The sequence below is a fragment of the Schistocerca serialis genome, chromosome 6, assembly GCF_023864345.2.
Source record: "Schistocerca serialis cubense isolate TAMUIC-IGC-003099 chromosome 6, iqSchSeri2.2, whole genome shotgun sequence".
In the NCBI taxonomy this organism is placed as follows: domain Eukaryota; kingdom Metazoa; phylum Arthropoda; class Insecta; order Orthoptera; family Acrididae; genus Schistocerca; species Schistocerca serialis.
In genome coordinates this window covers 379,957,122-379,982,399 of record NC_064643.1, presented here as the reverse complement: position 1 = coordinate 379,982,399, position 25,278 = coordinate 379,957,122, and the positions used below count along the sequence as shown (strand labels likewise).

At 46.3% G+C, this 25,278-nt stretch overlaps 1 non-coding gene across 1 annotated transcript; it reads left to right on the top strand.

Moving 5' to 3' along the window:
• Positions 1 to 20,028: 20,028 nt before the first annotated feature.
• Trnap-ugg (transfer RNA proline (anticodon UGG)) lies at positions 20,029 to 20,112 on the top strand. Its single transcript has one exon. It is a non-coding gene; the product is annotated as a tRNA-Pro (tRNA).
• The last annotated feature ends 5,166 nt before the right edge of the window (positions 20,113 to 25,278 follow it).

Here is a 25,278-nt window from a genome sequence, read left to right as displayed (position 1 = left end):
GCAGGCCACCCCAGACGACAGAAGAGGGAGTAAAACTGTTAAAGGAGCTTGTGAAAGAGCTTTTTCGCTGTCTTTGATGACTCGACGACATTGCGCTTGGAGTCGTTTGTAATCAATACAATTCGCCAGCGTTGGATGGCGGCGAAAGGTGCGTAAAGCACGTCGTCGAGCACGGATAGCGACTCTGCAAGCCTCATTCCATCAGGGGACTGAAACGCGACGTGAAGAAGAGGTAGTATGAGGAATGGAACGTTCGGTAGCATTCATGATAACAGCCGTGAGGTATTCAACGTGACTGTCACAGCTGAGAAAATCGTGGTCCGGAAAGGTCGCCAGGGAGGAGTAAAGTCCCCAGTCAGCTTTCGGTATGTTCCAGCTCGAGGGACGTGGGAATGGGGTGTGGTGCAGGAGACGAACGACACAGGGGAAATTGTCGCTTGAATAGGTGTCAGAAAGGACATACCACTCGAACCGACGGTCCAGAGTGGGAGAATAGATCGAGAGATGCAAGTGGGAGTAGATATGAGTAGAGTCCGAGAGGAAAGTCAGGGCGCCAATATTGAGGCAGACAAGACTGAGATGGTTGAAAACATCCACCAAGAGGGAGCTTCTCTGACAGGATGGAGGAGAACCCCAAAGGGGATGATGGGCATTGAAGTCACCTAACAATAAAAACGGCGGAGGAAGCTGAGCAACCAGGTGCAACATGTCAGCCCGACTAACTGCGAATGAAGATGGAGTGTAGACAGTACAACAGAAAAAGTAAAGGCAGAAAGAGTAATACGGACAGCTATTGCTTGGAGCGGGGTGGTCATTGGGATGGGATGGTAATAGACATCGTCCCGAATGAGCAACATGACCCCACCATGAGCTGGAATACCACCCACAGGGGTTAGGTCAGATCGCTTGGAGGTATAGTGGGTAAAAGCAATATGGTCAATTGGGCATAATTTCGTTTCCTGGAGACCAATGACGAGCGGACAGTGCAGGCAGAGGAGGATTAGATCGAATACCTCTTATGTTCCAAAGTAACAAAGCCATCGCAAATCAGGGAAAGGGGGAATGAAACGGGTGAAGAGCTGGTCACCTCGACGGCCGCAGAGGACCAAGTTTCGAGGGAACATCGCTACAACCCTCGGGAGGTGGATTCTGTGCCATCGAGTCGTCGATAGCTGCAGCCACATTCCTGGGTTGCGCAGGAGGGGCAGCATCATCTGCCGACGACAGGCCAGCTGAGTGCCTGGCAGCAGAGCATCCCAGCAAAACTGATGACGGCCGGGAGCAGGCCTTCTTGGAAGACCGATGGGTCACAAGGATGGTGGGCTGTGGGGCTGGACCCAAAGAAAATCCTCACGCTCGGGGTCCTTTTTGGAACGCCAGACCTCGGAAGCTGGGGTCTGTAACGTTTCCCCGATAGACACCTGAGAAGAGGATCGCTTCTCAGGTGGCGGAGGAGGAGGAGCAGGAGGAAGAGTGGCCCCTGGGGCAGAGGGGGCAGGGGCCATGAGGGAGGAGGATTTGGAAGGGAGGGATTTGGGAGGCAGAGGCATAGACCCCAGAAGGGATGAGGAGGTGGAGGGGGGACAGGATAGGGGTGAGGCTACTGTGGATGGACTGAAGCAAACGACGTTGACAACCTCACAGGATAGAGGCGGTCATATTTCTTCGTGGCCTCAGAATAAAACAGACGGTCCAAGGTTTTCAATTCTTGTATCATCTTCTCCTTCTGATACACAGGGCAGTCGAAAGATCTAGGAGAGTGGAGGCCGGACAATGGACGCACCGAGGTGGTGTGGTACATGTATGTCCCTCACGAAGAGGACGTTCACAACCACCACAAAGGGGCTCAGCTTAACACCATGACGACATGTGCCTGCAGTGCAAACATCGAAAGCATCGCTTAGGAGGTGGGATGTAAGGTCACACGTCGACCCAGTAGCACATCACCTTTACCTTCTCTGGGAGAACATCCTCCTTGAAGGTGAGGATAAAGGCCCCAGTGTCGACGTGACGGTCTTTGGGGCCGAGCTCCTCATCAGATTGCAGCAGGAGGTCCCGACGGAAAATAATCCCCTGCATCCTACTGAGTGCCAGATGTGGGACAATGAACACTGGGATGTCCCCTAGTCGGTCGCAAGCCTGGAGCGCCGCCGACTGTGTAGTGGAGGTGGTCTTTATGAGAATGGACCCCGAAAGCATTTTACTAAGAGCCTCGATTTCTCCGAAGATATCCTCAATATGCTGTACAAAGAATATGGGCTTGGAGGTGGCGAACGTTCCCCCATTGGTCTGAGAACAGACTAAATAGAGGGGGAAGAATTCCGCCCCAAGCCGGCGGGATTGTCCCTCCTCCGAAGGAGTGGCCAAGGGGAAAAGGCAGAAGTACCAGAACCAGAGACAGAGACAGAGACAGAACCTTTCCTCTTAGAAGATGCGGCCACAGAGTGACATGAGGCATGTTGACGCTTCATCTGTGAAACGTCCACCCGATACCACCCTCTCCGACCAGGGGCTCTCCCCACGGGCGCGACCCAGCCGCAGCAAGTGCCACCTGACAGGATGACCGTTGCCGGGAGTCCTGATGCCCCAGGTGGACGGGCATCCACTCCTTGGCTGACGTGGGGAGGGTGCAGCTCAGGTATCGGCAGTACAATCCCTGCGTTGTCAGGGGGCTACAACCTAGAGGGTACATGACGACCCCACCACAACGGGCTGGATACCATGCTGGATTTCGGGTGCCATGGAAAGTCCATCATGATCGTAGGTGCAGATGGGGACGCACTATGGGCGTAACTTGTCCAACCATCAGGTGTTTAGGCCCAAATTGATGAACAGTGGGTGCAGTGACGACGCCGTTATGATGATGAGTGCCAAGGTCTTAGTGCAGTGAGGACTGGTGATACACCACATAAGGTGTCCTTCCCCAAAAGGCTCGTACTTCTGTAGAAATTTGAAAAAATGGAGGTCAAATCCCAATGGGGACCATCACATTGAAGGCCGAAATGGTTGAATCTCCTTTTAGTCGCCTCTTACGACAGGCAGAAATACCTCGGGCCTATTCTTACCCCGGACCCACAGGGGGATACGTAGGAGGGAGCAATATATTGCTTGACTCCTCAGTGAAGGTATGTTCTCAAAACTTTAACAAAAGCTCGTACCGAGCTACTGAGCGTCTCTCCTGCACAGTTTTCCGCTGGAGTTTATCTATCATCTCCATAACAGTTTCGCGATTAATAAATGATCCTGTAACGAAGCGCGCTGCTCTCCGTTGGATCTTCTCTATCTCTTCTATCAACCCTATCTGGTATGGATTCCACACTGCTGAGCAATATTCAAGCAGTGGGTGAACAAGTGTACTGTAACCTACTACCTTTGTTTTCGGATTGCATTTCCTTAGGATTCTTCCAATGAATCTCAGTCTGGCATCTACTTTACCGATGATCAACTTTATATGATCATTCCATTTTAAATCACTCCCAGATAATTTATGGAATTAACTCCTTCCAGTTGCTGACCTGCTATATTGTAGCTAAATGATAAATGATCTTTCTTTCTGTGTATTCGCAGCACGTTGCACTTGTCTACAGAGAGATTCAATTGCCATTCCCTGCACCATGAGTCATTTCGTTGCAGATCATCCTATATTTCAGTACTATTTTCCATTGTTAGAACCTCTCGATATACCACAGCATCAACCGCAAAAAGCTTCAGTGAACTTCCGATGTTATCCACAAGTTCATTTATGTATATTGTTAACAGTAACGGTCCTACGGCACTCCCCTGCGACACACCTGAAATCACTCTTACTTCGGAAGACTTCTCTCTATTGAGAATGACATGCTGCGTTCTGTTATCTCGGAACGCTTCAGTCCAATCACACAATTGGTCTGATAGTCCATATGCTCTTACTTTGTTCATTAAACGTCTGTGGGGAACTGTATCCAACGCCTTGCTGAAGTCAAGAAACACGGCATCTACCTGGGAACCCGTGTCTATGGCCCTCTGAGTCTCGTGGTCGAATAGCGCGAGCTGGGTTTCACACGATCGTCTTTTTCGAAATCCATGCTGATTCCTACAGAGTAGATTTCTAGTCTCCAGAAAAGTCATTATACTCGGACATAATACGTGTTCCAAAATTCTTCAACTGATCGACGTTAGAGATATAGATATATAGTTCTGCACATCTGTTAGACGTCCCTTCTTGAAAACGGGGATGACCTGTGCCCCTTTCCAATCTTTTGGAACGCTACACTCCTCTAGAGACCTACGGTACACCGCTGCAAGAGGGGGGGGGCAAGTTCCTTCGGGTACTCTGTGTAAAATCGGCCTTTCCTCTTTTGAGCGATTTTAATTGTTTCTCTATCCCTCTGTCGTCTGTTTCGATATGTACCATTTTGTCATCTGTGCGACAATCTTGAGAAGGAACTACAGTGTAGTCTTCCACTGTGAAACAGCTTTGGAAAAAGGCATTTACTATTTCGGCCTTTAGTCTGTCATCCTCTGTTTCAGTACCATTTTGGTAACACAGTGTCTGGACATTTTGTTTTGTTCCACCTACCGCTTTGACATCAGACCAAAATTTGTAGAAATTTCTGCCAAGTCAGTACATAGAACTTTACGTTCAATTCATTGAACGTCTCTCGCATAGCTCTCCTCACACTACATTTCGCTTCGCGCAATTTTTGTATGTCTGCAAGGCTTTGGCTATGTTAATGTTTGCTGTGAAGTTCCCTTTGCTTCCGCAGCAGTTTTCTAACTCGGTTGTTGTACTACGGTGGTTCTTTTCCAACTCTTACGATCTTGCTTGGCACATACTGATCTAATGCATGTTGTACGATGGTTCTGAACTTTGTCCACTGATCCTCAACACTATCTGTACTTGAGACAAAACTTCTGTGTTGAGCCGTCAAGTACTCTGAAACCTGCTTTTTGTCACTTTTGCTAAACGGAAAAATCTTCCTACCTTTCTTAATATTTCTATTTACGGCTGAAATAATCGATGCAGTAACCGTTTTATGATCGCTGATTCCCTGTTCTGCGTTAACTGTTTCAAATAGTTCAAATGGTTCAAATGGCTCTGAGCACTATGGGACTTAACTACTGAGGTCATCAGTCCCCTAGAACTTAGAACTACTTAAACCTAACTAACCTAAGGACATCACACACATCCATGCCCGATGCAGGATTCGAACCTGCGACCGTAGCGGTCACGCGGTTCCAAACTGACGCGCTTAGAACCGCACGGCGACACCGGCCGGCTTCAAATAGTTCGGTCTCTTTGTCACCAACAGGTCTAATATGTTTTGGCGACGAGTCGGTTCTCTGTTTAACTGCTCAAGGTAGTTTTCAGAAAATGCACTTAAAAAAATGTGAACACTGGCCTTCTTCCCCGACCTTTCCGCTATTTACCTAAGGTACTCACCCGCCTAACGTTGGAGCCCCCAATCACTAAGAAACCCCTCCCCGCGTGTGCCTGCTCGGACCTTGACGAAGGAGCGGCCACATGTCCACTCACACGCAGAGTGGGCGATGCCACACGGCCTGCCTCCACATTGAGCCTCCGCCTTCTTCTCCTCGAACGCCGCTGAACCCCTCACTCCCCTTGGGGAGAGGGTGGCCCAACCGCGCCCGGTACCCGAGAAGATGTCTCGACAGCAGGGACCGTGGGCGAAGCTAGTAACACCTGGGGTGTACCATGCGACGCACCAAACTCCCCACTGTCGCTACACTCCGAGGCAGCAGCCTGAAGACGGCTGACCGCGGCCATCAACACGTTCAGCTGTTCGCGAACAGTGGCCAGCTCCTCCTGCATCCGTACACAGCAGTCACACATCCTATCCGTCCTAAGAAATCAATTTACTGTAGAGCGTTAATCAACTTTTAAGTAGAGTGCTAATTCACTAAAGGCGGCTGATAGCTAACTAAGCTGTGGTTAGTAGACACTTTTTGTTGAAAACAATGAAAATAAGCACTACCTGTCTCTGGACTGTATTCAAAACAAACATTAGCACTACTGGCATTATGGCTGACTGAAGGGACTCTCTCTGACTGTGTTCAAAACAAACACGAAATCTGTGGAAAACTATTACTAGTACTCGAAAATTAAAGCTTCCTAAAAGCAAAAACACACGGAAGAAGAAGTGACAAGTAATAAAAATACTGTTAATAAACTAACGTAGCTCGCTGCACAGCAGATGTGAAGCAGACGGCAATTACGACGATACTGACACTACTGGCACTAAGGCTGGCTAAAGGGACTCTCTCTGACTGTATTCAAAACAAACTCGAAATCTACGGAACACATGGTACGAGAGAGAGCGGTAGAGGACAAAAACTAGAGCGAAAGGCCGAGATTGGAATACATCCAACAAATAATTGAGGACATGGGTTGCAAGTACCACTCCGAGATGAAGAGGTTGTCACAGGAGAGAAATTCGTGGCCGGCTGCATCAAATTAGTCTGAAGACTGATGACTAAATAACATTTCTTCAATTGATATGTCACGAGCCCATGGGAGGTGCCACAGGCGATGGTGTGCTATTAGAATTCGTCAGGATACGGTGGCCGATGGGCAGTTATGTTTTTGGTCAAAAGCGCTGGGCGAGTGCATTCGTTTGTTTGGACATTGCCGGCTTTTAGTCGGCCGGCGACGTTCGTCAATGACAGAACAGAGGCGCACTACCCGTAATTTTTCTCTAATGATTTTACGGGAACTATTCGGCATTTTTTTTTATTTTTATCGGTTTACATGTCAGTTACATGACGATGTGCCCTTCATATCGTTAATGGTCATAGTTACTGTGATATTTCCATTTAGGGAAGACAGTTCATGAAATCAGAACAAGTTTGGAATGGAAAATAGGGTTTTCAGTGATATTGCGTTTGGTTCATATTGTATAATATGTAGCTGTTCAAAATGGTTCAAATGGCTCTGAGCACTATGGGACTCAACTGCTGAGGTCATTAGTCCCCTAGAACTTAGAACTAGTTAAACCTAACTAACCTAAGGACATCACAAACATCCATGCCCGAGGCAGGATTCGAACCTGCGACCGTAGCGGTCTTGCGGTTCCAGACTGCAGCGCCTTTAACCGCACGGCCACTTCGGCCGGCAATATGTAGCTGTTCATGATATTTATCTAACATATTGAATTTTTCTTGAGACTTGGGTGGAAATCTATATCTGCACAAGTCTCGAGAAAATTAATCTGATGCAGCACAAACAATTGCGATGCACGCACAAGCGATAAAGCCGGAATTAAATATCAGCACCATCCCTCATATTTCATAAACGGCTTGAGATATCGAAGAGATTTTGAGAAATGATAGCATCCAAGGAGGGACTATTTTGGCATATGGTTATTATGCAAAAGTTCATTACTTATCGTGTTATTCCACTAACTAAAGCCTTTTTCGAATAAGGAACGTTATTTTTAAGAACTATCGATTGCCAGTGAAACGAGAAATACTGTGGGTTTTGGAACAAGATAAGTGAAGACATTACACAGTTTATTTTTGTACCGAGGATGTTCTGTTTCATAAGCTCTTCACCTCACTTTTCCATAACTCCTCACATAATAAACCACTGTTTGAGAATTGTCTCTCAGTTTCGTCTACACAGCATATTTGTGAGGTGACATTTTGTGAACTCTGCTGTGCTTTGGCAAAAGACGCAAATTTTAACGTGACAACAAAATAAATGTAGGGTTTACTCAAAATTCGCCACTCATTACGCTTTTCTGACAGCCACAAGTAGTTAACGAGCCAGGCAAAAATAAGTCGCTGCTTTACAACCAAAGCATAATTGACAGTAGATCTTTTTGAATGGTCACGATTCAAGTGTGGGTGTGGAGGGAGGGTCCCCACTTAATATTTACAAAAAAATTGAGCGTAGTCTTCAGTTCAGAATGGCATGACGTCTCCAGCGCTCTGTATTTCCCCCACACCGTCTCTCCGCAACCACCACCTCTACAGCCCTCCCCGTGCGTGTTCTGCCGATTGCCCATCTACCGGCTGGGGTACTCTAGCCAGTCTGCTGCTGCTAAAGGCCATTAACGCCGAATTTCGGCGCACTGTCCTAAAGGTTACGTTCATCATCGATCCACACTGTTTTCTGCAGTTATTTCACAAAGCGTTGCTTGATAACTCTAAGCAAATAACGCTGCTCTCGGTCGTTAACTGTGGGCCGTCGGCCGCTGCATTGTCTTGACACTGTGGATCTCGGAATATTGAATTCCCTAACGATTTCCGAAACAGAATGTCCCATAGACCCTACGTCTAGCTCCATCATTCAGCATTCGAAGTCCGTTGCTTCTCATCGTGCGGCCATAATCGCGTTGGACACCTTTCCACATGAATCAGCTGAGTACAAATGACAGCTCCACAAATTGTACTGGCCGATGTAGTTTGTGTACGCGATACATCCGCCATCTGCATATCGCTATTCCATGACATTTGTCACCTCAGTGTGAAAGGTGTGTGTGGGGGGGGGGGGGGGGGGGGGAATTTTCGTAGTAATTTTCCTTGTTTTGGATGTCGCTGGTAAGGATCGCTTTCGTAAGGTTTGAATTACTTCGACATGCATGCGCAGCCTCGGCAGTGAAGTTTCACTGCACAGAGATGAGTTACAGGTGATACTTTGGTCTGGGGAGATGTGCACCAGATTTATCTGTTGATCAAGAGGAGAGGAGAGGAGATAGACAGTTGAGCTTTGATGTTAGATGTGAGCATCCGAGTTCTGGTTCATTGGCAGTAAGCAGCAAACAATGGAGATTTTTGAGAGTTGTGTTTTGCTTTAGTGGAAGATTGATTGTGGAGAGAAGAAGAACTGATTTTTTGACTGGTATGTGTTATACTCTTTGTGAAGAATGATTTACTGGTAATGGTTAAGTTAGTTTAACTTGAGGCAATGGTTTGATAGCGCAGATTCTTGTTCTTGTTCGTCATATATCCAAATCAAGAATCTGTTTGCTTTTTTTTTTTTTTTTTTTTTTAGAAATTGATTTTAGAATTAGATTTTGAAATTTTGTGTACGGGAAGGTTATAAATGTAAAGTTTAATTTTTGTAATTCCTAGATTATACACTGAAGCAGGCATGCGTATTCATATACACTCCTGGAAATTAAAATAAGAACACCGTGAAATCATTGTCCCAGGAAGGGGAAACTTTATTGACACATTCCTGGGGTCAGATACATCACATGATCACACTGACAGAACCACAGGCACATAGACACAGGCAACAGAGCATGCACAATGTCGGCACTAGTACAGTGTATATCCACCTTTCGCAGCAATGCAGGCTGCTATTCTCCCATGGAGACGATCGTAGGGATGCTGGATGTAGTCCTGTGGAACGGCTTGCCATGCCATTTCCACCTGGCCCCTCAGTTGGACCAGCGTTCGTGCTGGACGTGCAGACCGCGTGAGACGACGCTTCATCCAGTCCCAAACATGCTCAATGGGGGACAGATCCGGAGATCTTGCTGGCCAGGGTAGTTGACTTACACCTTCTAGAGCACGTTGGGTGGCACGGGATACATGCGGATGTGCATTGTCCTGTTGGAACAGCAAGTTCCCTTGCCGGTCTAGGAATGGTAGAACGATGGGTTCGATGACGGTTTGGATGTACCGTGCACTATTCAGTGTCCCCTCGACGATCACCAGTGGTGTACGGCCAGTGTAGGAGATCGCTCCCCACACCATGATGCCGGGTGTTGGCCCTGTGTGCCTCGGTCGTATGCAGTCCTGATTGTGGCGCTCACCTGCACGGCGCCAAACACGCATACGACCATAATTGGCACCAAGGCAGAAGCGACTCTCATCGCTGAAGACGACACGTCTCCATTCATCCCTCCATTCACGCCTGTCGCGGCACCACTGGAGGCGGGCTGCACGATGTTGGGGCGTTAGCGGAAGACGGCCTAACGGTGTGCGGGACCGTAGCCCAGCTTCATGGAGACGGTTGCGAATGGTCCTCGCCGATACCCCAGGAGCAACAATGTCCCTAATTTGCTGGGAAGTGGCGGTGCGGTCCCCTACGGCACTGCGTAGGATCCTACGGTCTTGGCGTGCATCCGTGCGTCGCTGCGGTCCGGTCCCAGGTCGACGGGCACGTGCACCTTCCGCCGACCACTGGCGACAACATCGTGTACCGTGGAGACCTCACGCCCCACATGTTGAGCAATTCGGCGGTACGTCCACCCGGCCTCCCGCATGCCCACTATACGCCCTCGCTCAAAGTCCGTCAACTGCACATACGGTTCACGTCCACGCTGTCGCGGCATGCTACGAGTGTTAAAGACTGCGATGGAGCTCCGTATGCCACGGCAAACTGGCTGACACTGACGGCGGCGGTGCACAAATGCTGCGCAGCTAGCGCCATTCGACGGCCAACACCGCGGTTCCTGGTGTGTCCGCTGTGCCGTGCGTGTGATCATTGCTTGTACAGCCCTTTCGCAGTGTCCGGAGCAAGTATGGTGGGTCTGACACACCGGTGTCAATGTGTTCTTTTTTCCATTTCCAGGAGTGTACATAGATACGTAAACATGCTGAATGCGGTGCTGCGGTCGGCAATGCCTATATAAGTGTCTGGCGCAGTTGTTATACCGGTTACTGCTGCTACAATGGCAGGTTATCAAGATTTAAGTGAGTTACAAAGTGGTGATATAGAAGGCGCACGAGCGATGGGACACAGCATCTCCCAAGTAGGGATTAGGCAGAGAGTTTCCCTCACGATCATTTCACGAGTATGCCGTAGATGTCAGGAACTCGGTGAAAAACATAATATATCCCACATCTCTGCGACCAGAAAAAGATCCTGTAACAACGAGACCAACGACGCCTGAAAAGAATAGCTCAATGTGATGGAAGTGCAACTCTTCCGAAAATTCTTGTAGATTTCAATACTGGGCCATCAACAAGTGAACGTGCAAACCATTCAACGAAACATCATTGATATAGGCTTTCGGAGCCGAAGACCCACTCGCGTACTCTTGAAGACTGCACAGCACAACGCTTTATGCCTCGCCTGGGCGCATCAATACCGACGTTGGGCTGGTGGTGACTGGAAACATGTTGCCTGGTCGGATGAGTCTCGTTTCTAATTGTATCGAACGGATGGACGTGTGTAGGTATGGAGACAACCTCATGAATTCATGGACCCGCAGGGGACTGTTCAAGTTGGTGGAGGCTCTGTAATGGAGTGAGCGTGTGCAGTTGGAGTGATGTGGGACACCTGAGCCGGCCAGTGTGGCCTTGTGGTTCTAGGCGCTTCAGTCTGGAACCGCGTGACTGCTATGGTCGCAGGTTCGAATCCTGCCTCGGGCATGGATGTGTGTGATGTCCTTAGGTTAGTTAGGTTTAAGTAGTTCTCAGTTCTAGGGGACTGATGACCTCAGATGTTAAGTCCCATAGCGCTCAGAGCCATTTGAACCATTTTTTTTTCTTTTTTTTTTTGGGACACCTGATACGTCTAGGTACGACTTTGACAAGTGACATGTATGTACGCATCCTGTCTGATCAGCTGTATTCGTTCATGTCCATTGTGCATTCTGACGGACTTGGACAACTCCAAGTAGGACTATGCGACACTCCACACGTCCAGAATTGCTACAGAATGGCTGCAGGAACACTCTTCTTAGTTCAAACACTTCCACTGGCCACCAAATTCCCCAAACGTGAACATTATTGATCATATCTGGGACGCCCTGCAGCCTGCATTTCAGAAGAGGTCCTCGCCCCCTAGTACTCAGAGGAATTTATGGACAGCCCTCCAGGACTCATGGTGTCACTTCCCTCCAGCACTACTTCAGACATTACTTTAGTCGATGCCATGTCAGGTTGCAGCTGTTTCAGTTTCTTTGGCTCTTCACTGTAATTTTCTACTCCGATTGCGAAAAAATTCTGTTGGCACCCAGCTACATATGGAGAAATGATCATCACCATAAAATAAGAGAAATCAGGGTTCGCATAGAAAAATTTAAGTGCTCGTTTTTTCACGCGCCGTTCGAGAGTGGAACGGTAGAAAGACAGCTTGAAGGTGGTTCATTGAACCCTCTGCCAGGCACTTTATTGTGAATAGCGGAGTAATCATGTAGATGTAGATGTAGTTACATGTTTCCACAGAAAGTTTAACTGTTACTGGAGTTTCATTAAATGTTTTTAAGTCAGATGATATGAAATTGCTCTAGAGTTCTTTTAACCCAGGAGTCAACTAATTTTTAAATGTTTTTAGAGAACATATTGTACGTTTGCGTATCTCAGTCGTTAGATTTTAGAGCTCTGTTATCAAGATGCGATGCAGCTGCTAGGGCAGTCTGCACAGCGTTATCCAGTGCGACCCAGGTAAGCCAAAGAGTGTAGAAAACAGATTCCTTCTTTAATTAAATTTCTGCGGGACCGACTTTAGTTTCAAAGTGATCAGTTTTTCATCAAAGCCCGTTGTCAGATTTTGTGATAACAGTAAGTCACAGACTGGGCATGTTTGTCTGAGAATTCTCACAGCTTATTTTCTATATATACAATGTATATCAGGCCACAATTAGATATTTGTGGATGCAGATATTTCAGCACCTGGATTTTCAGGATGACACCCCTATAACAAAATGAATGCCCTGCACGACAGGGCCACTGGCTTACAAAACTCTGTCACCACGACTCCCCAGCACCCCCCCTCCCTATCCTCACATCATCATTATTGGGAAATCAGATTCAAAACATGACTAACGATAGCCACTAATGAAGTGTCAGTCTTGACACGACTACTCGACATATGCCAACTGCCGCACGACCACCAATATCAGTACCTATGCAGTTGTGTTACCTATTACCTGCCACCCTGAAATTCCACCGTCGGAAGGTAGTATGGGACTTCATGTTCCAGCACCACATCTTAAACATGGACTCCAATAATGTCACTGGAATGACATCATCGTAGAATACAACAACTTTACCCCTACACAAAGACAGTAAGACTGAGATTCCATAGTGACGCTTGAGGCACCCTGCTAAATCCACAGGACAGGGCAGGTAGTTTAAGTTGTGGAAAGGGATCAAAATAAGCGGCTGTCAGTTACACTCGAACATACAACTTTATTTATTTGACCAGAGATTACAAGAGCCAAGAAATTTAAAAAAAAATCACTGTATTAATTTTGGAACTTAATTACCAGCTGAATGCGCCATACAGTCTCATGCTTTAAGAGAAAGACCACTTTAATTTAAAATCGGCTAAAAGCCAATAACTTAAGACTCAAACCAAAATCAGAAATGTAAAAGGTAGAAGACCTTATCCTAATTTAGTTCTCTGAATTAGGCTGAAGGCCCAAACAGTCAGACACCTTCAGAGCAAAACAACTTCAATTTAAAAATCGGCTGAAGGCCCATCACTTAAGAGTCAAACCAAAATAAATTTTAAGAGGCCAAAGGCCTTACATTAAAACAGTTCTCTCAATTAAGTGAAAGGCCCAAATAATCTTATGCCTTAACGGAAAACAACCTTAAATTAAAAATCGGCTAGAAGCCATACAAATACAAACAACAAGAACAAATAAGGAAAGGCAGAACAGCCAACGGCGCTCAGAAGTTTCCGAGGGTCACCCTGGAATTGAAACACTAACGATAAGTGAGACCGACAGTCGCCCCAATCATTATTGATCCAACGTCAACTCAACCGACAGACAGTCAACGGACCCACCGAAAAGATAACTACCACTCCAACTGACCAGCACACAACAGAGAGTTCAATGGAACAACGTAGAAGGTATTGGAGCCCACAATCAATTATACATTGAGCTGTCACACTAAACACCGTGCTGGACAGCGAGAACACGATGAGGAAAATACACTGCCTGAATTTACGTCAACGGCCAGGGCAGGTAACTAGAATGTTGACGGCCACAAGGCAGAAGATTCCGCTGGTGCACTTCAATTCAAATTAACCAAGTACATGCAAGCGTAGGCTTCCGCGGCCGTTGTCTTCTTCAATAAAATTCTTCAGGGTATCAGACCGCATCGTCATAATTTTAAAATGCGCCAACGTTTCGGCCAGCGTTGCAGCTAGCCTTCATCAGGGCCTTACGTTAACTGCTAAATGAACACACTTGGATTCCTTAAATAGCTGCACGAGAAAACCGTGTCGTTACTCGATTGGCTGTACTAGGAGGAGGAGGAGGGGTGAAAGGTATGCTTTATTGGGGTTTCCTTTATTATCTGTTATTGGCTGAAATAGCTGTTTTCTATTGGTCTTTATATTAATCCACCCCATTGGAGGAGACGGACGAATAGCGAACAGGTGATGGCTGTGACGTCACACTGTTTCCATGCTGTCCAGAAGCCGGCTGCGGCGTGCCATTGCTTTGTGTGCTCGCGACCACTACTGTGGCTCTCCGCATGTCCGCATGGGCTGCCACGGCTCTGCCGCCGCTCCGTAGCCCTGCTATTGCAGGCAGCCAAGACCTCGGAAGCTTGTACCCGTCCTCTCTATTCATGTTGGCGGGTCTTTTGGCTATTTCTATCGCCTCTCTAATCTTTCTTTTGAAAGTGAGAGGCTGTTTCGCCAGGACGCGGGCTTCTTGAAAAAATATTGGTTTCCCGCACTCGTCTCGGTGTTCCGCCACTGCTGACTTAGTGTGTTGTTTCAGGCGGATATATCTTTCATGTTCCGAGAGCCTAGTGCTGATTGGACGTCCCGTCTCACCTATGTAAACTAATCCACACGCACAACCAATTTCATACACGCCAGCTGTGTGTAGTTTGTCAACTGCATCCTTGGTAGAACCGAGCATGTCTGATAAAGCATACCTTTCACCCCTCCTCCTCCTCCTAGTACAGCCAATCGAGTAACGACACGGTTTTCTCGTGCAGCTATTTAAGGAATCCAAGTGTGTTCATTTAGCAGTTAACGTAAGGCCCTGATGAAGGCTAGCTGCAACGCTGGCCGAAACGTTGGCGCATTTTAAAATTATGACGATGCGGTCTGATACCCTGAAGAATTTTATTGAAGAAGACAACGGCCGCGGAAGCCTACGCTTACATTTAACCAACCTGTATGGGCAGGAAATCCACGGAAACATCAAGAAGTTAGAAGCACTGCGTTTAAAAAGATGTAAACTGCTGAATGACCTTGCTTTTTTGAAGAGATGCAGAGACACGAGTGTTGTGCCGTATTCTTTGCGGTTGACGTCTCACATAAAAACGAACAAGGCGAGGAATATCTGTGTTAAAGCCAGTAAAGCATTGCTACGGGAAAGGATTCGCCACATCCGCATAAGTCTCGATGCTCACAACAGGAATTTGTGTGATCTGCACCTATTTCTGGCCGGAAAACTTCAGAAGGAAGACTGGGATAAAGTCGACAGGTTAACCTTTCAGCAAGCATCAAGGACCAGCAATAGTATTACTAACCGCCAGATGAGAAAGTACGACAAACTACAACAGAAAGCCACGGACGAAACATTGACGCTGGACAGGCGACGGACAGTGGTCAACCTCTCCAGCCACACCTTGAGCGAAGCAACCACAGCAATCCTGGCCAAGGGGATGAATTTCGCAGTCGCACCTAAGCGAGTTCCAAAAGAAGATATCATAGAATCCGTAGAGGCTTCGGTACGTCATCTGCCACAGGCCGAGGCGGAGAAGATCCGGCAGGAAACGGTCAGAGTTCTGAATAAAGCAAAGCCACCGAAGCAAAACATCAACGCTGAGGAATACCATGCCATTAAGGAACTCAGGGACAACCCCCACTTAGTAGTGGTACAGGCAGATAAGGGCAACGCCACTGTAGTCTTGGACACGACTGATTACAACAAACGAATGGAAGATATTCTCGCAGAACCTCTCTACAAGAAACTTCAGGGAGATCCGACGGCCAAGGTAATCAAAACGACGCAGGCACTGCTCAAGCATTCTAGAATCAATTTCGACAAGGCCAGAAGATTCATCCCGCAAGTGACACAGGCACCAAGGATATATGGTGTACCGAAGGTACACAAAACCGACTTCCCCTTAAGGCCCATAGTAAACAGTATAAATTCGCCGACTTACTACCTAGCGAAAGAACTGGCACCTAGGCTCCGACACCTAGTACATCAAACCGAGTCCTACGTTAAGGATTCCACTGACTTCGTGTCTCTCCTAAAGGAAATGCGTGTTACGGACCAAGATCTGATGGTTAGCTTCGACGTCAAATCCCTATTCACGAATGTCCCAGTGTCAGATACTGTGAACATCCTAGAAGAACGCGTGGCACCTGATGTATGTGAGCTTGTGCGCCACTGTCTGACGACCACCTATTTCAGGTGGAGAGGTCAATTTTATGAACAAACTGACGGTGTAGCTATGGGCTCACCCCTATCGCCTATCGCAGCAGAAATTTTCATGGAGGCATTTGAGGAAACAGCCCTCCAGTCCGCCCCATACGTCCAAATTGTTGGCTTCGCTATGTCGATGATACTTTCGTCATCTGGCCCCACGGAGAAGAGGAGTTACAGAACTTCCACAAGCACCTTAACCAACAGCATAGAAAAATCCAGTTTACAATGGAAACAGAGAAGAATGGGGTGCTGCCTTTTCTCGACGTGGAAGTTTATCGAAAACCTGATGGTAAACTTGGCCACAAAGTGTACAGGAAACCAACCAATACGGACAGGTACCTTCACGCCTCCTCCCACCATCACCCCACGCAGAAGAAGTCCGCCCTGCACACGCTAACGAAGAGAGCGTACAGGATAAGCGACGAAGAACATCTGAAGACAGAACTTGAACACCTCAGGTCCATCTTCGGAACTAATGGCTATGGGAAGCAGATGATAGACAGCACCATGTCGACACGGGAGAAGACTAATAGGGAAGAGGAGAAGGAGGCACAGAGCATTGCTGTGTTACCATATGTACAAGGGGTCACCGAACGTATTGGCAAAATTCTACGAAAAGCCGACATCAAACCAATTTTCCGAAGCAGAAACAAAATATCAGACATGCTCGGTTCTATCAAGGATGCAGTTGACAAACTACACACAGCTGGCGTGTATGAAATTGGTTGTGCGTGTGGATTAGTTTACATAGGTGAGACGGGACGTCCGATCAGCACTAGGCTCTCGGAACATGAAAGATATATCCGCCTGAAACAACACACTAAGTCAGCAGTGGCGGAACACCGAGACGAGTGCGGGAAACCAATATTTTTTCAAGAAGCCCGCGTCCTGGCGAAACAGCCTCTCACTTTCAAAAGGAAGATTAGAGAGGCGATAGAAATAGCCAAAAGACCCGCCAACATGAATAGAGAGGACGGGTACAAGCTTCCGAGGTCTTGGCTGCCTGCAATAGCAGGGCTACGGAGCGGCGGCAGAGCCGTGGCAGCCCATGCGGACATGCGGAGAGCCACAGTAGTGGTCGCGAGCACACAAAGCAATGGCACGCCGCAGCCGGCTTCTGGACAGCATGGAAACAGTGTGACGTCACAGCCATCACCTGTTCGCTATTCGTCCGTCTCCTCCAATGGGGTGGATTAATATAAAGACCAATAGAAAACAGCTATTTCAGCCAATAACAGATAATAAAGGAAACACCAATAAAGCATACCTTTCACCCCTCCTCCTCCTCCTAGTACAGCCAATCGAGTAACGACACGGTTTTCTCGTGCAGCTATTTAAGGAATCCAAGTGTGTTCATTTAGCAGTTAACGTAAGGCCCTGATGAAGGCTAGCTGCAACGCTGGCCGAAACGTTGGCGCATTTTAAAATTATGACGATGCGGTCTGATACCCTGAAGAATTTTATTGAAGGAGTAACCAAGTACAGTTCAACTCCATCGAAGGGTACTAAAATTTGCCAACTTGAAAACACATGTTGTTGCTCTCACCAATATCCCAACAGCTGACAACAAAATCCAAACGACACAATGTGAACAATCGTGACTTGCTGATAGATTAAGTCAAAACTCAACTTTCGTTTCCAGGATCGGTGAGCAACGGACCTTGTAGCAATGGGAACAGCACCACACACTCCGACCCTGAGTAGACGCCGCCAGTGGCCCTGGCCAAACCACGCGCCGTAGAGATTTCTTCGTTGCTCCACGCCAACCGACCAACTGCTCGCATACAGCACAGCCAGAAATTATAAGTGCCAGGCCAAAGACAGTACAAGGTGCGAATATCTATACACACCACAGCCGTCACTCACTGAGAGAGAGGATAACAGCATAATCGCTATAATTGAGTGAGACTAAACACAGAATAGCAACCAAGATTTAATCCAACTCACAACATGAGCACGCCATGGCTCAACGCTGTAACTCGACAAAGAAAAAAATACATAAATAAATAAAAATTTTAAAAATTCTGTGTAAGGTCGTAGTTGAATGTATGGGATCCCTACCAAATAGGAAACCTATACTTTAGTATATAACGGACAGTTCTACATTAAAATCTATATTAACAATACAAAACCAGTTTCTTCCAGTAATTTTCGGGTTTTCAGCCGCATAAAATCAACATACTGCTAAGATATTTCGGCCCAGAGACATCCGGCCATCGTCAGGTGCGTGGACGAATTACTGAAGAGGCCTTTTTTTCATTACACAGGCTCACCGGTTCATAGTCAGTACACCTGTATCAGTGGGCAAGTTAGAGGAGACTCAAAGCAATGGCTGAATAACAGCCGAGCATTGCATTTTGAAGTACTTCCTCAGACGGTGGAAATACAGAGGAGGGGTTGCAGCAATGCGCCAACTGTATGGTGAAGGAAAAAAGTGGCTGGACGAGAACAGGCCACTGCTAGTGACTGTACGAAACGGACAGAAAAACGTGGTCGTAGTGGGCCTATCGTCAGTCATAGCCCAAATCCGAGTCCTCCAGGTTGGTGAGCGGAATGCGGTGTCGGTGCCAGCGCCGTGGAACTGTCGTACCGATGGTTTGTAGTCCCTCGACCGTCTCACGGAGGGCGTCAACTTTACAGCATAGTTGGAGAGCCTTACAGCGAATGGTCGTCTTGAGAAGGGCCGTATTTGTCTCCTCATGCAGAGTGACAATCCTGGTGAGTAGAGGGGCGTGAAGACTCCACCTGAGAACTTTATTCTGCAGGCGCTGGAGCTTCAGCATCCGGGACTTACTAATCGTGGCCCACGCAGAGGCGTGATACAGCTGGAGCTTGGTATCTAAATTCAGCTCTCGTTTGGAGAAGGGTTACAAGGCCTTTGTCTATTTTAACCCTGTATGGGTGATGTATTGTGCGTGGCGGTGGAAGAAAAGTTTCTTATCCAACCAGACCCCGAAATACTGGGTAGCCTAGGCCCACGAGACCCGGACGCCCCCGATTGAGATGTTTTGGGTGAGTGTAAGACGCCGTTTAGTGAAATATACTGCCGTAGTTTTGGTGGCATTGAGAGCCATCTTATTGGAGCGACACCAGGTGACCGTTGGGTCCACTTGCCTTTGGAGGCGAGCAATGAGTTGATCAGGATTGCGGCCGGTCATATAAAGCGTTGTGTCATAGGCGTATTGGGCCAAATAGCAGTGATGGATGACGGGCATGCCATTGACATAGAAATTAAAAAGAAGGGGGGACAGCACAGAGCCCTGAGGCGTACCTATCGACATGTGGCGTACATTGGAGCGCTTTCCCCGCTGAGCAATGAGGAAGGTCTTCTGGCGAAGGAAATCATCCACAATCTTAACGTAGATGTCAGGGATGGGCGTTTGGGTAAGCATCTCATACACCAAGTTGTCCTGCCATGAAGACACCTAATGCAGCCATGGTATTTATAGCGAATTCCGCGTATGCAAATCGTACTGGCGGTTTACAGCGCATGCGTTAGGAGCTGACATGCACGAGGGAGCCAAGTAGTGTGTGCTGCCCTCAGTGGTGAAGTAAGAACAGTCTAATCGCAGAATATCGACTGAGCATGTCGATTCTGCTGTGACTGCATAATTTTAATAATTTGATTGCAATTTTTATCCAGCTGACAGCCGTTACCACGATTCATAGAAATTGCCAACAAGACGTATTTCCACGGATTCAATAATTACAGCCGGCCCGGGTGGCCGAGCGGTTCTAGGCGCTTCAGTCTGGAACCGAGCGACCGCTACGGTCGCAGGTTCGAATCCTGCCTCGGGCATGGATGTGTGTGATGTCCTTAGGTTAGTTAGGTTTCAGTAGTTCTATGTTCTAGGGGACTGATGACCTCAGATGTTGAGTCCCATTGTGCTCAGAGTTATTAATTACAGAGTCCCAGAAGCGGGAATCCGGTGCTAAAATTTTGGTGTTCTTATATTCCATTGAATATGCCATGGAAATGCAATGTTCTCCTACTGCTGATTTTAGGGGCTGCCGCAGACGGGTGTGTCTTTCGTGTTCTACACAGCGTTCCTATACCGTTCGTGTCCTCTGACCTATATATGCCACGCCACATTCACAGGGAATTTTATAAACACCTGCTTTCCTCAATCGTCTTTAACAGATCCGACCAGAGCCCGGGTTTATGCTGGTGGACGGGAGATGACACTGATATTATTCTTCATAAGCAATCAGGTTATTTTGGAAGATACGTTATGTGGAGAAACAAAAACAGTATCTACAAAATTTTATTGCCTGCGTTGAAAAAGTTGCAACGCCCACAGTCGCTAAAAGTTAACGTTCCTGCGTCACATTTGAGGACGATAGGTAGATGATTCAATGCATGGGATTCTGTTACTACCGCCCAAGAGATAATTCTGAACTAACTGACGCCACACATATACACACCGCGCTCAATAGTTCCTGTGACGCATTGGATATAGACGATGAATAACGAGAGAGTGCACCTTTCATGAGAAAAGGAATACCGTATAATATGCATTGAACGCTCTAAAACTGTACAGAAGACATGCTTCGGAAGAAAATTACATAAACTTCACCAGACTGCAGGCTAAAACAAAGCAACTATCCAGAATAAGAAGCATGTATAAACGTCTGTAACTATCCTAACAAAGACACACCCAGACCAGCCACCTGGCAACGAATGAAGCGTATACATAGAACCTGGAACAACAGTAGTATAACAGTGTTTCCGAATCCCAGTTAGTGGAAGACTGAACTCATTGATGGGGAGACGAGAACGGAATTCATTTCCTGAACAGATGCTTAACTGTTGCAGAAATCAACAGAACCATGCTATTTGGGAGAAGTAGCGCCCCGGAGACTGACAATACGGGTATACATTACCGTATTTTCTGTTCATGAAGAGGGAAAACAAGAAACAATCTCTGTACTCTTTCTGAACAAATGAATCGAAATCCTCGAGTGGAAGACGTCATGCATGGTGTCAGTTTGAAAACACGGTAGACCCTCTAATGAAATAAATTCGCATAGACCAAAAACTCTCCTGAGCTGTGTATAGAAAGTTGACTGACATAAACAACGCGTATGATAGCGTCGCCATATCAGAGATGACTGTGAAAATGCAGGGGTAGAATATTCCCGGTATCTTCCTGAGCAGACTAATCCGCTTACAGTACTTTCCCGCATATCGCAGCTAGTAACAAGAAGAAGTGGCAATGAGGGACAACGGACGACAGGCATGGGTTTACCCAGGCATCAGTCATACATCCCATGGTTTTTAATGAATTTACATTGAAATTACAAGATACTGTGCTACAACAATTTAAGAGTTTTACAGTATGCTGACGATTTTTGTATTTATTCAGCGAGTGATACCCTTCCAGATGACTCGCAGAAAATGGATCACACTGTAGGCAACACACATATACGGAGGAAAATGATTTCGATATAACGCAAAAACAATCTTGGGCTATATTCACCAGACACAAGATTGTTTCCAAGGAGACACTGAAGATTGGGCCCCATGAACTACCAGGCAAGACTGTGGTCAAGTACGTTGGACACCGTAGAGACAATAAAATTCGGTGGAACATACGTATTACAGAAGATAACTTCGAAAAATCCACTAATGTGTTATGTGCCATCATTGGTGTGGGCCGGAGAATTGATGCAGACAATGAGCTAAGACTGTATCGTGCCTAGTACAGCCGTACATGGATTATGTTTGTCTTTGTTTGGGTTTAGCTTCAGACACATGTCTAAGATGACTAGACAAAGGTCAGTACAAAATACTTAGCATGTTCCTGGGGTCAACGTTGTGTACAGCGGTAAAGCTCTATTAGTCGAAGCGAATTCATCTGCATTTGCGTCGCGAAAACCTGAGGTTGAAATTTTTACTGAAGCGATAGCATTTCGCACAATATCAGATATTACACGGCATATGTACCTTAATGCGGCCCTGCTACAAGAACAGATACAGGCTCGACAAAAGTCTTCCCCTTTTTATTGCCGCATATACCAAGTGATTCTTAGTGACGTTCAAAAAGTCCCAAAGTGACATAAATGACGCTGATACAAGTAATTTAATATAAGACACATGGGGTGGAAAATGTCGGCAAATACCCCAAAAGTGGATGAGAAATGTTGAACATGTGAAGTCACCAGGTGATGTCTCTCGCTGCACATGCAGTGGTTTGGTTTGAGCGTGAAGGGATGGCTGAAGCGATGTAATACTTGCACCTGTCATGGATTCTCACCAAAATCAAGCGCCCCAATGGTGAAAGGCAAGGGGACTCACCGAAATTAGGCATCCCGATGGCAACAGAAAATTATTTTATCCACGTCATTGTTCTCGCTTCACGGTGAACGTAGTTTCTAACCAGTCAGTGTGCAATCAATTTTGAAACTGCAAAATGCAAATTAGGCTAAATAATAATAATATAGCCCAAATTCAAAACATTATAGTAAATTTCGAACATAAATGTCAACCTTAAGAACATTGCGGTTTACATTTACCGTGTGATCAAAAAGTCAGTATAAATTTGAAAGCTGAATAAATCACGGAATAGTGTAGATAGAGAGTTACAAATTGACACACATGCTTGGAATGACATGGGGTCTTATTAGAACCAGAAAAATACAAAAGTTCAAAAAATGTCCGATAGATGGCGCTTGATCTGATCAGAATAGCAATAATTAGCATAAAAAATAAGACAAAGCAAAGATGATGTTCTTTACAGGAAATGCTCAATATGTCCACCATCATTCCTCAACACTAGCTGTAGTCGAGGAATAATGTTGTGAACAGCACTGTAAAGCATGTCCGGAGTTATGGTGAAGCATTGACGTCGGATGTTGTCTTTCAGCATTCCTAGAGATGTCTGTCGATCACGATACACTTGCGTCTTCAGGTAACCCCGAAGCCAATAATCGCACGGACTGAGGTCTGAGGATCTGGGAGACCAAGCATGACGAAAGTGGCTGCTGAGCACACCATCATCACCAAACGACGCGCGCAAGAGATCTTTCACGCGTCTAACAATATGGGGTGGAACGCCATCCTGCATAAACATCGTACGTTCCAACAGGTGTTTATCAGGCAGGCTGGGGATGATGCGATTCTGTAACATATCGCCGTACATCTCACCCGTCACGGTAGCAGTTTTGCTGTCCAGCGCCATCTGTCGGACATTTTTTGAACTTTGTTTTTTTATTTGTTCTAATAAAACCCCATGTCATTCCATGTATGTGTGTCAATTTTTACCGCTCTATCCACATTATTCCTTGGTTTATTAAGTTTTCAAATTTATACTGACTTTTTGATCACCCTGTATATCCTAAATTGAATATAGAATGAGATACGACGGTTCTTAATTGTAAACACATACACACTTGACATTTGTCTACTACAGTGCCATCTACCACGACTAGAAAAAAACGGTTTGGTGAAGCGTACATATTTTTGCGTAGAATCCGAATATACTATAAAATTGGGAGTTCCGATTTAAAAATACAATGTTCACAACGCCCAGTCGGGAGGAGTGGTTAGGAGGTGGCCAGTTGTAGCGTAGGCGGATGTCCGCTTTACTAATATTAACTTTTCATTTAAAACATTTTTTTCCAACGACATTTCTTTTTACAAATGTTTATTTGTCTCATGTTAAAACAAACACCCTGTAGATAACAGTCAATTTGTCAAAAGAAGGCTGTCTACGTAAGCATTACTGTGTTTTGGAACATTAGGCTGGTGCCTGAGTTCGTAGCGGTTTCGTTTTGCATGTCGGTAATCCGGTTGCTGTGGCTTTGTTTGTCACCCGTCATTTTTTATTTGTAGTTCACTGTTACAATTTGAGTTCACACGTCATAATTTTGGTACTTAAAGATAGTGAGTGGAGCTGTGAACGCTACAAAATGGAGTGCCAAGTGAAGAAATAGGAATATTTCCGACATATCCTTCTGTCTGAGTTCAGTGGAGAGTTGACAGCAGTAGAGGCGCCCAGAAAAACCCGCACCCTCTACAGGAGTAATGCCATTGTACAGACGACGGTACTAAAATTCTCATTTTAAGGAGAATTGTTTTGAAATGAATGACTCGCCAAGTTCAGGAAGACCTTTAGGGTTCGTGAAGATCGTTTGAATGCATTGATCCACGATGATCCACGGCCATGTAATGGAGACCTCTCAAATATGATGAACCGTAATCATTACACAATAGTGCGACAGTTACGTGCAATGGGAGACGTTCAAAAACCGAGTATTTGGGTACGCATACTCTAAAATCTAAATTATAAAAATCTATGGATAGCTATATATGCTTATCTGCTTGCTCGCCGTCAATTGGCTCGTGAACAACACCCATCAGCTATCGTTATTGGTGGCGAGATATAGTTCCTTTATGCCGAAATAAGGAAATACTGTAATGATTGAGATCAAATGAAGCAGCGACTCCCCTACAAATAACGTTATGCCTTTGGCAGAACACCGACGGCTGATGTACTAGGCACTGTTTACCCGAGGTTGAACCATCACTGCTGACATTCATTGTTAACAACCGAGACGTCCTGCAGATGCAATCTAAGAACAGCGATTAGGAAGACTGCGTGAAGTGATGCTACTCCATGATGATGTCCTCCCGCATTCCGCAAGACTAACAAAACACATCATAGGGAAGTTTGGTTGGGAAGTCGTTCCGCACCCGCGTTATTGAGCTGAACTGGCGCCCTAAGATCTACACCTTCTCCGCTCTCTATCGATCGACCTTCCATGAATTTACTTTCCGGATGAAAACATGGTCCGAGCAAAGCACAACGACTACTTCACCTAAAAAGCATGTGATTTTTACAGCCACGGTATCGAAAAGTTACCCCAGCGTTGGCGCACTATTATAAATGGTGAAGGGGACTATATTAACGATAAATAAAGTCTCTGTTATCTGCATCTGTTGAGTTCATTAAACCAATGGAGA